Below are 13667 nucleotides of genomic sequence, written 5' to 3' on the forward strand. Positions count from 1 at the left end.
GGTCACACAAGTAGGAAGTGTTAAGTGTCTGAGACCACATTTGAACTCAGGTCCTCCTGACTTCAGGGCTGGTGCGCTATCCATTAAGCCACCTGGCTGCCCCCATCTTCATATCTTTTTAATGGAAACCCCCATATTCTTGAGAATTATGTGGTACCATTACAAAGCCACAAGAACTATTAATTCAAACCAAAGTTAAATAAAATAAATGTACAACTAAGAGTGAACGAATCCTATTGGCTTATTCTGGTTTTCAAACATTTCCAAATAAAGCCTAATATATTTGTCACTTCTACTGAATACCTTCCTAATGCTTCCACAGCTTAAATCTCTCTTTAAAACTTCTTGACTCTAGTTTGTTTTAAAACTGAAACAGGATGAAAAATAGATAGCTCAAAGGGACTACAGGCTCTAGTGAGGTATAAGTTTTTAGCAGGTTTGTAAAAGTAGGAAATAGACCAATAGATAGGGAGAGATTGAAGATGAGAGAAAGAAGAGGAAGAAGGAGAAAGAAAGACAGAGACAGAGAAGAGACAGAGAAAGAGAGTGACAGACAGATAGAGACAGAGGGAAAGAAGAAAGAGAAGGAAAAGGTGGATGAGAAGGAGGAGGAGATTTGATGATTAAACATATACTCTTTCCATTACTGGAAAATATGGGAAACGATGAAATTGAAGAAATATGTTAAGGAGTTCACCTTGTCAAGGATGATAAACAAAAAGAGTGAGAGATTTCAAGAGGCTGAAAGATGGTGGAGAAAATGGGAAAAGGAGGTCATGTTGAATGGTTAGAAATTGAAACCAAAGATACATGAGGATGTTGTAAGAGTTCTCCAAGATTCTTTCAATAATTATTGAGATACTATACATAAATCACCAAAAGCAGAAAAAAGCTCTAAGGAGGTTGGCAAATATGAATGATTTAGAAAAGTCCCCAAATTTATCTAGGAATGCCTCTCTTCATTGCCCAATGATTATTTTTTCTATTGAAGAAAGCATGATCCAGTCGGCAATCTATCCACCAAAAGGAATGTATTATAGGCCACTTTGGAAGGAGTTGTGAGAAACATCTAGTGATAAAAATCTATGAATTACTTGCATTTATTTGATTACTCTAGAAGTTCCCCTTCCTCCTTAAAGGACCTAGAAGACTCATCATTTACCACATGGATATAATGCTTCTCAAAGCAGTTTTTTTCAGATATTGGTTCAATTATTCTTGTGCCATTGTATATGGAGCCTCTAAATTAGATATTCTTGTAGATATCAAGTGACCTGTTAGGGGAAAGTGTTCAATTAGTTTGATATCAGACAATACTATTAGATTTCCCATATCCTCGTTAGAATGTAGTGGGTGAAGAGAAATCAGCAAAGGCCCAAGAAGAAATGAAAATGGTCTAAGTTCGTATTCTACAAAAAGGAAAACAGCAGACACATTGGGTCAAGTTAAATTTTATTAGGCCTGTCCAACCCAACAGGAGAAAGTAGAGAATGAAGCCCTGTTGGGATGTAATTGTTGAAGGAGCAATAGGTAATCTTTCATCCCACAAAGCTTTCTTTCCCAAGTGGTAATCCTTGCTTCTGGTATGAGCTGTATGCTTAGAGGACATTTAAAATCTCTCATGTAAGATGGATAAAATTATAGTTATAGTGCCTGACTCCAAATTCTACTGTGAGATAAAGTGATAATTCATTAAGTATCTTGGAAATCTTGAAGTACTCTCTAGATATCTGTTATTATCACTTCATGGCATTAGCATACTTACTATATTTGCTATAGGCCCTCCTTGATATAACTGAGATCATGCATTGATGGCTAAAAGGTATAACGGGATTATGCAAAGATCCAGTTGCAGAAGAGGTGCAGTGACTTAGCCAATGTCTCACATGTGGCATAGGATATGACCACATACCATAGCTAGTTTCTCTTACTAAAACTCCTGCATCATTTCCACTTCTTGGGCACCAAGGACACACAGCTAATCACCCCACTATTATTTGCTCTTATCTACTCTTCTTTGCACTACACTGTAGCTCCCCAATAGAAACTTGAGAACTATGTTTTGCCTTTTGATTGTGAGATCCATGAAGAACCTTAATAAAACTATTTTTTATTACTCAGAAAGAAAATCAAACAGAAAAAGCAATGAATTTTCCAGGGTTTGGATATGATCAAAATTGGAAACTGAAGCCCTGAAAATAGACAGTAAAGGCCAAGAATAAGAAATCTGTACTTAGAAACAGGGACAATAGAAACAGCTATGAATTATGGTTAAACACTTCTACAGAACAGCAGAGTTTATGATTTATATTTGAAGTTTGAAATCTTCAACTTATTTTTTAACTTGGGAAAAAAAAAAACTATCCCTGTTCAATACAGGATTGAATTTCTAACTTCTTTCTTGACCTCATTATTTCCTTCCCCATGGAAGCAAAATGCGTGAAAAATAGATATGGGTTATAAAAAAAGTGGTTGGGAGCTTTACAGCTCGGTTTATTTGTTAAGAGCTCTGACCCTCAAAAATTCTAGGTCAGACAGACAAACATTAGCTGATTTAAGCAAAATGTAATTCTTGTTAACCGCAAGTATGCAGAAATATAGCCCTAAATCTGGTACAATATATAAACTGACTCTCCAACTAATTTCCTTTGAAACCCCAGGACAACTGCCAGAAGTAGATAATCAAGATGGTATAACAGAGCAATGAACCAGAAAGTCAGAATGATCACCTAAGTCCATCCCTATGTTGAGAAAATGTGTCTTAACTGAGACAGAGAATTATGGAGTTTCTCTGAGAGACAACAGACAATGTCTTTCCAGGATCAACCATGATTTATATATGGAAGATATATATTTTTTAATATTCTTCATTTTTTATACAAAAATGAAAAAGTTTTGTTCTGGGAAGCCTGAAACATCTTTTAACTGGATTTTAACTGGCCCTCAAATTGCCATTATGGTAGCATTGTAGATAAGAGTTAAATGTGGAGTTGTGTACTAGTGCAATCATTCTAGAGGACAGTTTAGAACTATGACCAAAGGGTTATAAAACTAGCCCATATGCTTTGATCCAGAAATACCATCAAGGAGTTTATATGCCAAAGAGACCAAAAAAAAAAAAAAAGGAAAAGGGATTTATTTGTACAAAAATATTTATAGCAGTTCTTTTTGTATTAGCAAAGAATTGGAAATGGAGGGGATGTTCATCAGTTGAGGAATGACTAAACAAATGGGGGTCAATAATTGTGATGGAATAATATTATACTAAAATTACTAGAAGAATGGTTTTAGAAACACCCAGGAAGATGTATATGAACTCATGAAAAGTGAGGTGAACAGAACCAGAACATTGTACACAGCAACAACAATATTGTAAGGATGGTCAACTGTGAAAGACTTGGGTACTGTGATTAAGATAATGATCCAAGAGAATTCCAAGGAATCCATGATGAAAAACGCTATCTATCCTCAGAGAGAGAATTCACTAATAAACTCTGAATACAGATTGAGCCATCCTTTTAAAGCATTCTTTATTTTTCTCATTTTGCTTTGATTGTATTTTCCCTTGCAATATGACTAATATGGAATTTTTTCATGAATTCACACATATGATTGATAACAAATAGCTTGCTTTTTCAAGGATAAAGGTAGGATTGGATGGAACTAGAGAACCCATATCCCAGTAAGTTTATATCATTATCCAGAAGATAGAATATATAATTTAATTGGACTTTAATAGTATATTCCAAATAGGATTCTAGTGAACATTGTGTTCTGTGCGATGTGAGTAAGGGGTTGTATGACAACTGTTGGTGCAAGTAACATTTTTTTCCTTTAAATAATGAAATCTGAAATTTTATTTATTATTTTAATATATAAGGTATTATGTGTCATTAGTAATAGTAATTTTAGGTAAAAAGCAATTATTTTTTTCCTATTTCCCCAAATTCCTCCTATTCTTTCTTACCTTGGAAAGGTTTCAAAACCTCAAGCAATTTGGATTTGTGGATTCTACCAATATATTTCAAGGCAAGTATGCTGTGGCAAATAGCTCAATATCTTGCAGAAACATAGTTGGAATTTGTGTTCGTCAAACAGAATGGATTTAGTTTGGGACATAGTTTGGGGACCACAAGGATAATATACTCTAATGTTAACCAGTTAAGATAATTGTGCTTCTTCTATAGGAATCAGTAAAACTACATGATAAACTGGAGTGGGATGAAGGCAAGGAAGTAGGGAGACAAGTAATATGCTCAGGGCTCAGAGAGAGTAAGCTAAACATGTTTGTCCAGTTTCTTTTCACAGGTCTTCCATTCCTAAATGAAAAGATAGCTTGTTCTTTGTTATTTTTTAGCTCATGCAAATCCATAATCACTTGAAATAAGGAAAAAAAAAACAGTACTTCTAAATGGTCCCGTGGCTTTAAACCAAATTCATATCAAGTGTGGAAAATAGAGTAATTTTTCTCCACAAAATATACCCTTCTCTTTACAGCCACAATTATAGTGCTTGCTTCTATGAGTGATGAGACTTTTGTGACTGAAATCACACATAATAATACTCCTAGCATGATCTTCTAGGTATGTTAAAGGCATCCATTGTTATATGGAAGGGCTAGCTACAACAGGAGAAGGAATGGGGCCAAGTGAGACTGAATAAGGGCAGAACAGAAAGCTTTTATAATTTTCTGATTATTGTGTGAGTGATGAAAAGGCCTTATTTATACCTTGTTAATAATATCATGTTAGGAGTGTTAGATCTTAAGCACAAAAGAGGGGAGCTCCATGGTCTATGAATTCAGCAAAGCTGAGTGTAAAAGCTCTTTGGCTTTCTATAGGAAATAAAGTTCTTATAAGTGCTTTCCTTTCTGGGATGAGGGATCTGAAGAAATATGTAGATTTGGAAGATATCTACATAAGAAAGTAAGAAATATTTAGAAAGAAAGATTCTTAAGTTGAAAAGAGAAAGACATTTTCATGCTATAAACTGCTCAAACATCCAATATCTCTTTAAAATATGACAGGAGTCTAAATGGCAATCCTTACTTTTTCCATATGGGACTCAAGTTTCCAACAATCTCTTGGTTAATTAGTTTTTCTTAGATCCTCATGAATCCTTAAGAAGTAACTCTCTTGATCTCACTGTTGTGAATGGTGGCCTGCAAAGACTGTGATCCAGATCACTAGCCTGCAACTGTTTCTTACCTTTCTTATCCTGAGTAAATATTCTTAATGAGTACATTGACCTGCCTATCATATAATGCTGGGAGAGCTCAGATATCTCTAAATAAGTTCTTCCATTATTTTAACTGGAAAGATATTTCATTGCTTTTAAGAAGAACAACACAATACATTTGATACAGACTGTCTCCCTCATATCTAAAAGGCAATCCTTTTATCCCCTGGGGCTCATCACTTCTGTGAAGGCCTAGCTCATTTAAGACTCAATGTCAGGACAACTTTCAATATTGGGCCATTCCCTAGATCCCTGGCTGCTAGTGATTTCCTCCCAAAACTTGGGAGCAGTATGTTTATCTTTATATATGTTCATGTTGTCTTCCCCATTGTAAGGTCAACTCCTTGAGGGAAGGGATTGTTAAACTTGAATCTTTGTATCACCGGGGCCAGTACATAGTATTTAATGAGCGTGCTTCCACACAGTAAGTGCTTAATAAATGTCTACTGATAGACTGTATAACTACTGATGAAAGCGGGAGTTTTTAATCTGAGATCCATGAACTTTTAAAAACATTTTGATAACTGATTTTTTTTCTTTTGTAATTATGATTATTCCATTTTGTGTACTTTACAAACATTATCCTCAAAAAATGGATTCATAGTATTCACTAGATTGAACAAAGCACATGTGATAAAATATACTAAGAACTCTTAGATTAAAGAGTGGATTTTATTATAAGGTACAGTAAACCTGGAGTACATTTAACTTTGTTCCTTCTGTCTGATTTTCTTTCTCACTTTCCCAGAAGATTAGTTTCAGTAGTAGTAGGTGACAAAATTCCTTCATGCAAGAACTAATATAAAATGGTAAAAATTGTTATAGAAGGTCACTTGGAGTAGACGGATCTTTCTGGCACTCCTTAAGAAATATGTTCAGAGACATAATATCAAAGGTAAGAGAGACCTTAGATAGTATATAGAAAATAGACAATCTTATTAAGTATCTACTATGTATTGAGTACTGTAATAACCACTAGGGACACAAAGAAAGGCAAAAAATTATCCTTTCTCTTAAAGAACAATGGAAGAATTCACATTTAATTCCTTTTAGAGTTAACTCTTACTTTTAGAGATTAGTAATTTGAGACCCCCAAAGATATGTGGCCAAAGTTACCCACGTAGAGGCAGAGCTAATAGTTTTTGATTCTGTCTCAACAGAAACCTATATCTGTTGTTTCAAAGTCTTAAGCTCTTTCTACTTCTCTGCATAATAAGCTACTTACACTATTTATGTGTAAAAACAGTTTAAATCTGTTAATCCATCTGTCACATCATGTCTGTATTCAGTAAACTCTCTATCCCCTACAGGATCAAATATAAAAGCCTTGTCCCTTCCTACCCTCCCAGTCTTTCTACACCTTATTGCCTTGTCCTTCCATTTTTACTACAGAACAGTGATACTAGCTTCCTTATTACTTTTCACAAAGGCTACTCCATTTCTAGACTGTGGACATTTTCACTGGCCTTCCCTCCATTGATTCTCTCTATTTTATGTGTATAGATCCAGTTTATACACAGTTGTTTTAATCAATCAAAATTTATTCAAACTATGTACCAAGCATAGTTACCTTGCTCATCAGACTACAACCTCTTTGAGAGCAGGAGCTGTCTTTTGCCTTTCTTTATACATCTTCAATGTTTGTCATCTTCAGTGACAAATAGTAGGTATTTACAAATGCTTGTTGGATCACTGACATCTTCCTTAGTTCCTAATCTACATTTCTTTCATTTAATGAACAATATCCCCAAAGAATATCTTAGCATTCAGCTCAGTGTACATTTCCCCATTCCGGTGCTTTCTCTGAAGTCCTCTTAAAAATACATAAGTCCTCTTTGTATAGTGATTTGGAAGGCTTCAGGTATTGTGAGATAAAAGAAATGTATTCCTGAAGGCAAGATTCTGGCATCACATCAAAAATCTCATTGTTCTACAAGATCAGTGCCTTCCAGGAATTCAAACTGACATTCCTCTTAATTGGATAGTTAGAAAGCTAATCATATTTCTCTTTCAAATGATTTTTAAAAATTGTTCAGACAATTGTTCAGTGGTAAACAAAGAAATGCCAGTTTGTTGTACTTAGATGTCCAACAAGAAGACTTATCTGCTGTAATTGGCCCTACATATTGGAACAAATGCATTTTCCCCTTTCGGCGTGCCCTCATATACATGGATAAGTTTTCACTCTGTAATGGAGTTTTGCTCCTGGAGAAATCCAGGGAACAATCCGATTTAGGAAGTTGTCAGTGAAGCTTCCTTGTCTTTTACAGCTTCCTCAAAGCCATGAAGACAGAACTTAACTACCCAGATGGGAGATTATGAACACACACAGATAATGTTACTGTTTACTCTCAGTCACAGATTGGGGGATTTTATGTTATATAAAATCACAGAACCTTGGAGGTAAAACAGATGTTATGGATCATTTGGCCAAATACCACCTCACCACCAGTTTTATAGATTATGAAATTGATGTGTGGTGTAAGAGATAGAGTGTTAGACCTGTCATCCAAAAGATATGATCTAAATCCTGAATTACTAGCTGTGTGAACCAGAGGAAGTACTTACGTCCTCTGAGTTTTGGTTTCTTCCTCTAGAAATAAGGAGGCCTCATAGGGTTGTTCTAAGGATTGCATGAGATAATGGGTGCAAGGAGTCTCATAAACCTTAAAGAGATACATAAAGTAAGCTGAGGTTGTCGGCTCTTTATGGACAAAGACTGTCTTTTACCTCTTTTTTAATCCCTAGCACTTAACACAATGCTTGGCACATAGTAGATCCTTTAGAAATGTGTGCTGGATTTAATCTTTTCAATTTAATCATTAATTCAAGATTACAAACAACTAAGTACTGCACCAAGGATAGAATTCTTCTTTTCTGAACTTCCATCCACTCTTCTTTCCACAATACTCTGTTTACTGTCTTATAAATTCATTTCGTACATAGGTACTACTACCATTGAGTCTGAGGGCACTAACAAAGGCTTCTTGCATTTGAATCTATTTTTCCCCAAGTATTTCTTCACTCAATAAGGGGTCAGAAAAGCACTATAATTTGATGTGTGTGTATGTGTATTCTTACAATTGACCTGATACTGAAAATATGAAACAGCTCAACTAAAAATGCCAATTTGATATTTTTCCCAGAAAATTTTTGAAAGGAAGGTTATGCAGGAGAAATACAGAGAGGCCTGGAGAGACTTACATCAACTGATGCTGAGTGAAACGAGCAGAACCAGAAGATCACTGTACACTTCAACAATGATACTGTACGAGGATGTATGCTGATGGAAGTGGATATCTTCAACACAGAGAAGAGCTAATCCAATTCCAATTGATTAATGATGGACAGAATCAGCTACATCCAGAAAAGGAACGCTGGGAAATGAGTGTAAACTGTTATTTTTACCTTCTGTACAATTCTTCCTGTACAACAAAAAATTCGGTTCTACACACATATATTGTATCTAGAATATACTGTAATATATTTAACATATATAAGACTGCCTGCCATCTGGGGGAGGGGGTTGGGGGAGGAAGGGAAAAAAATCTGAATAGAAGTAAGTGCAAGGGATGATGTTGTAAAAAATTACCCATGCATATGTACTGTCAAAAAAAAGTTATAATTATAAAATTAAATTAAATTGAAAAAAAAATAAAAATAAAAAAAATAAAAAAATAAAGGAAGGTTATGTGCTAAGAGAATAAGAAACTTCCCCCAAATAAATGAAAATCTTATCAGGCAAGTAAAATTCCTAGTTGAAGTCTGAATTGAATTTTTAATGAATTTCAGCTTTGTGGTAAAGTCATAGTTAATAAATTTTGTTTATATTTTATCCCAGGAGGTATAAATTCTTCAAATGCTATAAACAGATGAGGACTTTCATTTGGAAGAAGTAGCATGCAGATGTTTATGAACCAATCAATAAGCTGGAAGTTACCCTTGTTTACTGGCCAGAAGCTTAATCAAATATATGTGATTTTAAACTGAAATTATAATTGATTGCCAATGACCTAAGTTTTAATTGTACTTTTATTAAGACAAAAATGTTTTCAATATAAGACCCACATAACTTGAGTTGTAAATAGTTGGCACTATTTAGAAAAGATAATTTTAAAAGAATTTTCAGGGGTCAAACCAAGATGGTAGAGTACAGGAAGACATATTTTAGTGAATTACCAAAGAGAATATCCCAGATATCCTAAAGCCAAAGAGTAAAATAAAATGGGAAGAATCTACTGATTCTTTCTACTGAATCTGATCTACTGAAAGATCCCAAAATAAAAACTTTTAGGAATATTATTGCCTAATTCCAGAGCTCTTAGGCCAAAGAGAAAATACTTCAAGCAGACAGAAAGAAACCATTGAAATTTCCTGGAGACATAGTATCACACATCTTTTAGCAGCTTTCATGTTAAAGAAGAAGAGAGCTTTGAATATGGTAGTATTGAAGTCAAAAGAACTGTGATTACAACTAAGAATAACTTACCCAGCAACACTTAGTATAATCTTTAAAAGAATTTTTAAAAGGATAAAAAGGATGGCTAGTTAAATAAAGGCTCTACAAGCATTCCTGAAAAAAAGACTAGAGAGTAATAGAAAATTTGACTCAAGAGAAACATTAAAAAGGTAAACATAAAATGTAAAACAATGGATTCAATAAAGCTAAACTGTATATTTCTGTCTAGAAAGATGATAAATGTAACTTTTATTATTATTCGGCTAATTAGAAAAATTATCCATAGAGGGCATGAGGATGAACTGATTATGTTGGGAGAACATAAAAATGGATGGGAAAGAAAGGGGAATAACATGGAAGGGAGGGGAAGAAAGAGGAAGAATGGGGGAAATTATTTCACAGAAGAGAGGATTCAAGGAAGAACTTTTACAGGGGAGGAGAAAATGGTAGGGACAGGCAATGCTTGAATTTCACTCATATATAAATTGGTTCAAAGAGGGAATGCATGTATGTATAGGTAGCTATGTATGTAGACACACACACATATATGTACACATACACACAGACATGCATGTATATGCATATATATGTACATATACACACACAGACATGTGTGTGTGTATTTGACCCTGGAATTTGACATCTCCAATCCTAATACTGAAGATGGCATCTTGGAAGTCACTCCACAGCAAAAAAAAAAACCTACTTGGGAGGGAAGAACTTAAGAACTTTCCCAACCTCATGATCAACCATTTAGAATGTGAGTGAAGGCACTAGAACGACATCAGTGAGAACAAGAGCTCCGTCCTCTGTGCACTGGTTGTGATCAGGCAAGTCATACCCTCTCCTCCATTAGTCAGGCTGGTACCGAGATTCACTTCCCCTATAAAGGGAAGAGCTTCTATACCTCTCTCACCCAGCCCATTTTGGCAAATCTGGATGCCAACCTCTTCCATGGCATGCTGGACCCTGTGGAAAAGGCCTTAAGGTGCCACACTAGATAAATCACAGATTCAGGGGTCATCCTGGTCGATAGTACCACTCAGATCCCCCAAACCCAAAAGCTTCTGCAAAATGTCTCCAATGGCAAGCCCAACAAGAGTATCGATCCTGATGAGAATTTGCTGCTTCCTAGAGTGCAACTGTCCCAGCTGCTATTTTGCCTAGAGCTAAATCTGAGAATTGCTTATGTTGGATTTCATTCCTCTTTTCCTTAGAATTAATCGAAACTGCTGGTGTTGTGACAAATCTGATCAAATGTATATCACCTCCCCATCGAGCAGACACGGGCCTTTGTCACATATTCAGAAAACCACCCCGAATGGTTTTATTCAGGTTTATGAAGGTGAGAGTTGTGGGGAAGTGATAGTAACATGCTGGGCAAGTTTGAGTTCTCAGAAATCCCTCAGCACCCAGGGGTGCTCCTCAGATTGACATCACTGTAAATGGCATTCCCAATATTTCTTCGATGGATAAGATGATAGGCAAGGAGAACAAAGTCACCATCGCCAAAGACAAAGGCTATTTGAGCAGAGAAGACATTGAGCATATGGTCCAAGCGGCTGAGCAAAACCAGGCTGAAGATGAGAAGCAGAGAGACAAGGTGTTCTCTTTAATCTCATGCATTCCACATGAAGGCTACAAGGAAGAAGAAAACTTGCAAAGCACAATTGGTGATGAAGACAAACAGAAGTTCCTTGACAAAAGTAATGAAATAATCAGCTGACTGGATAAGAACCAGAGAGGGAAGAATCTGATCACCTTTGGAAAGAACTGGAGAAGGTACAACCCCATCATTATGAAGCCATACCATGGGGCAGGGGGCATCCTAGGAGCCATGGCTGGAAGATTGCCAGGGAGGGAGCAGCCCTGGCTGAAGGTGCTTCTTCTGGGCCTACCATGAAAAAGGCTGACTAACTCCACCAGAAGAAAGAGCATTCCACACAGCTTTCCAGAAAGTGAAGGACCCAAATTCGCAGCCAAGGCAGTAGCAGTTTGGATGTAATAGTTAGACTACTGTGTAAATTTGGGCATGCTGAATATCTGAATGTGTGTAGAGAGAGAGAAGTGAACAATATTGAACTTTATCAGTACTGCAAATAAGTGAAGATGCAATTCTTGTCCTAGAGAATAAAATCTATTTAAAATTGGCACCATAAAAATGAATATTAAAAAATTACATGAAGTGGGGAATAATGAAACAAGTATGATTTGAAAATAAATTAAAAACTAATATGTTTCTTTTAGAATGAGTTCACTCCATTTGATTCATAAACTAAACTACAGTGAAAATATGTTCTTGCATCTTATTGCTCAATAGGTAATCTCTACAGTAAAAGTTCACCAAAAGACTGTCGTTCACCTATGTTCAAATTTTACAAAAGCAAAATATTCTGGCTGCTGGTACCAGATGTAACTGCTGTGGCAGCTTATTGTCAATTAATATACAGATGATGAACAGAAAATAAAACTGTACCAAGAAAGTCATTGTGTTTATTATTCTAGTGGTCACTCTAATACTAGAATATAATTCAAAATAATAACCCCTCCTCCAGTGTTGTTATGCACTCCAAACAATTATACAAAAACATCTTTACCCAGTCACTGTACAAGTTTATAGGGTCATCCAGATTCTAAAAGAAAACTTAAGAGGCAAATCGAACTCACAGAAATGCATAGCTGATGTCTCAAAAGCAGAAATATCTGCAAATAAACTAGACTGAAAGAAATTCATATTTCTAGGGATATTTTATGTTCAACCAAGTTTCAGATTCAGACCTTATAGCTTAAAATCACATATCCTTTCTATTCTACCCCACCATCCCATATAATGAACAGTCTGTATTTGTCTAAGGACCTTGAGGAAGAAGGAAGTATGATTGCCAAACATTGAAATGCAGTCTTCCAATTATTTTCTTTTTATTTTAGTGTTTCCCTAGTCTAGTGGTTTGTAATTTCAGTAGTAGGAGTACACATACACAGATCTAGATTGAGAAGGGATCTCAGAAGTCATTTAGTCCAAAAATACCTATTTTTTAAGATGAAGAAATGAAACTTTGGAAGACAAAAAATTTTGACCAACATCACAAAGGTAATAATTAAATGTCAGGGTCAGTCTATGAATCTTGTCCTTTAACTTTAAAGTGAGTGCTGTTTACCCTGAACTTTGCTGTTTTCCATATGCTGCAATGTGGATTGCAAACTTCTGAAAACTGGTAAATGGTCTTTGAGCACTTCTGTGGATTAATATTTTATCCTTGGAGTCAAGTTGGAATAATGTTTTGTGCAATTAGCTAGACTCATCCTCACACAACAAACATGCACTATATGACTGGATAGACTCAAAAGCTTTTCCAATTTGATAGGATCTCACACTCTTTGCAAATCACTTGCATACTTCTGAAAATTCTTTTCAACTCAATGTGCATTTATTAAATACCTATTACTTATTGAGCAGATACTATCCTAGGAACTAGAGATACAAAAGACAAAACCTAAATATTTCCTGTTCTCAAGGAATTTATATTATCTTATCACTTCCATGCCATTGTGAGGCATTGGAACAATTTTTAAAATTTAATTTATTTTTTAATTAAGGCATTGTTTTAATACTAATAAGAGTTTTAGCAATATTTCAAATTTATATAACATAGTAGATATATTATCTTATTTAATTTTTACAATATGAATTGGATAAGAAAGGTAGTATTATTCTTATTTTGTGCAAGAGTGACTCAGAACTAAGGAGTTAAATGAATTGCCTTAAGATAAGAGAGAGGGAACTGTTTTCAAATTCATAGTTCAGAATGCTTTGCACTAACTTACAATGCCCCTTACAAAGAATAGATAAGCTCTCCAAAAAACTTAATATATGGAATTTCACTTTCATTAGATACTTACTGATTGGGAAAATACAAGAGGATTTGTAAACAACAGGTGCATAATAAATAAGTGAAGCTTATTGATTCTG

General features: G+C 35.2%; 1 pseudogene; it reads left to right on the forward strand.

Annotated features, from left to right (window-relative positions):
- The first annotated feature begins 10656 nt into the window (after positions 1-10656).
- Positions 10657-11600, forward strand: LOC141547248 (heat shock cognate 71 kDa protein pseudogene; annotated as a pseudogene).
- The last annotated feature ends 2067 nt before the right edge of the window (positions 11601-13667 follow it).

This window comes from Sminthopsis crassicaudata, chromosome 6, assembly GCF_048593235.1.
Source record: "Sminthopsis crassicaudata isolate SCR6 chromosome 6, ASM4859323v1, whole genome shotgun sequence".
Lineage (NCBI taxonomy): Eukaryota > Metazoa > Chordata > Mammalia > Dasyuromorphia > Dasyuridae > Sminthopsis > Sminthopsis crassicaudata.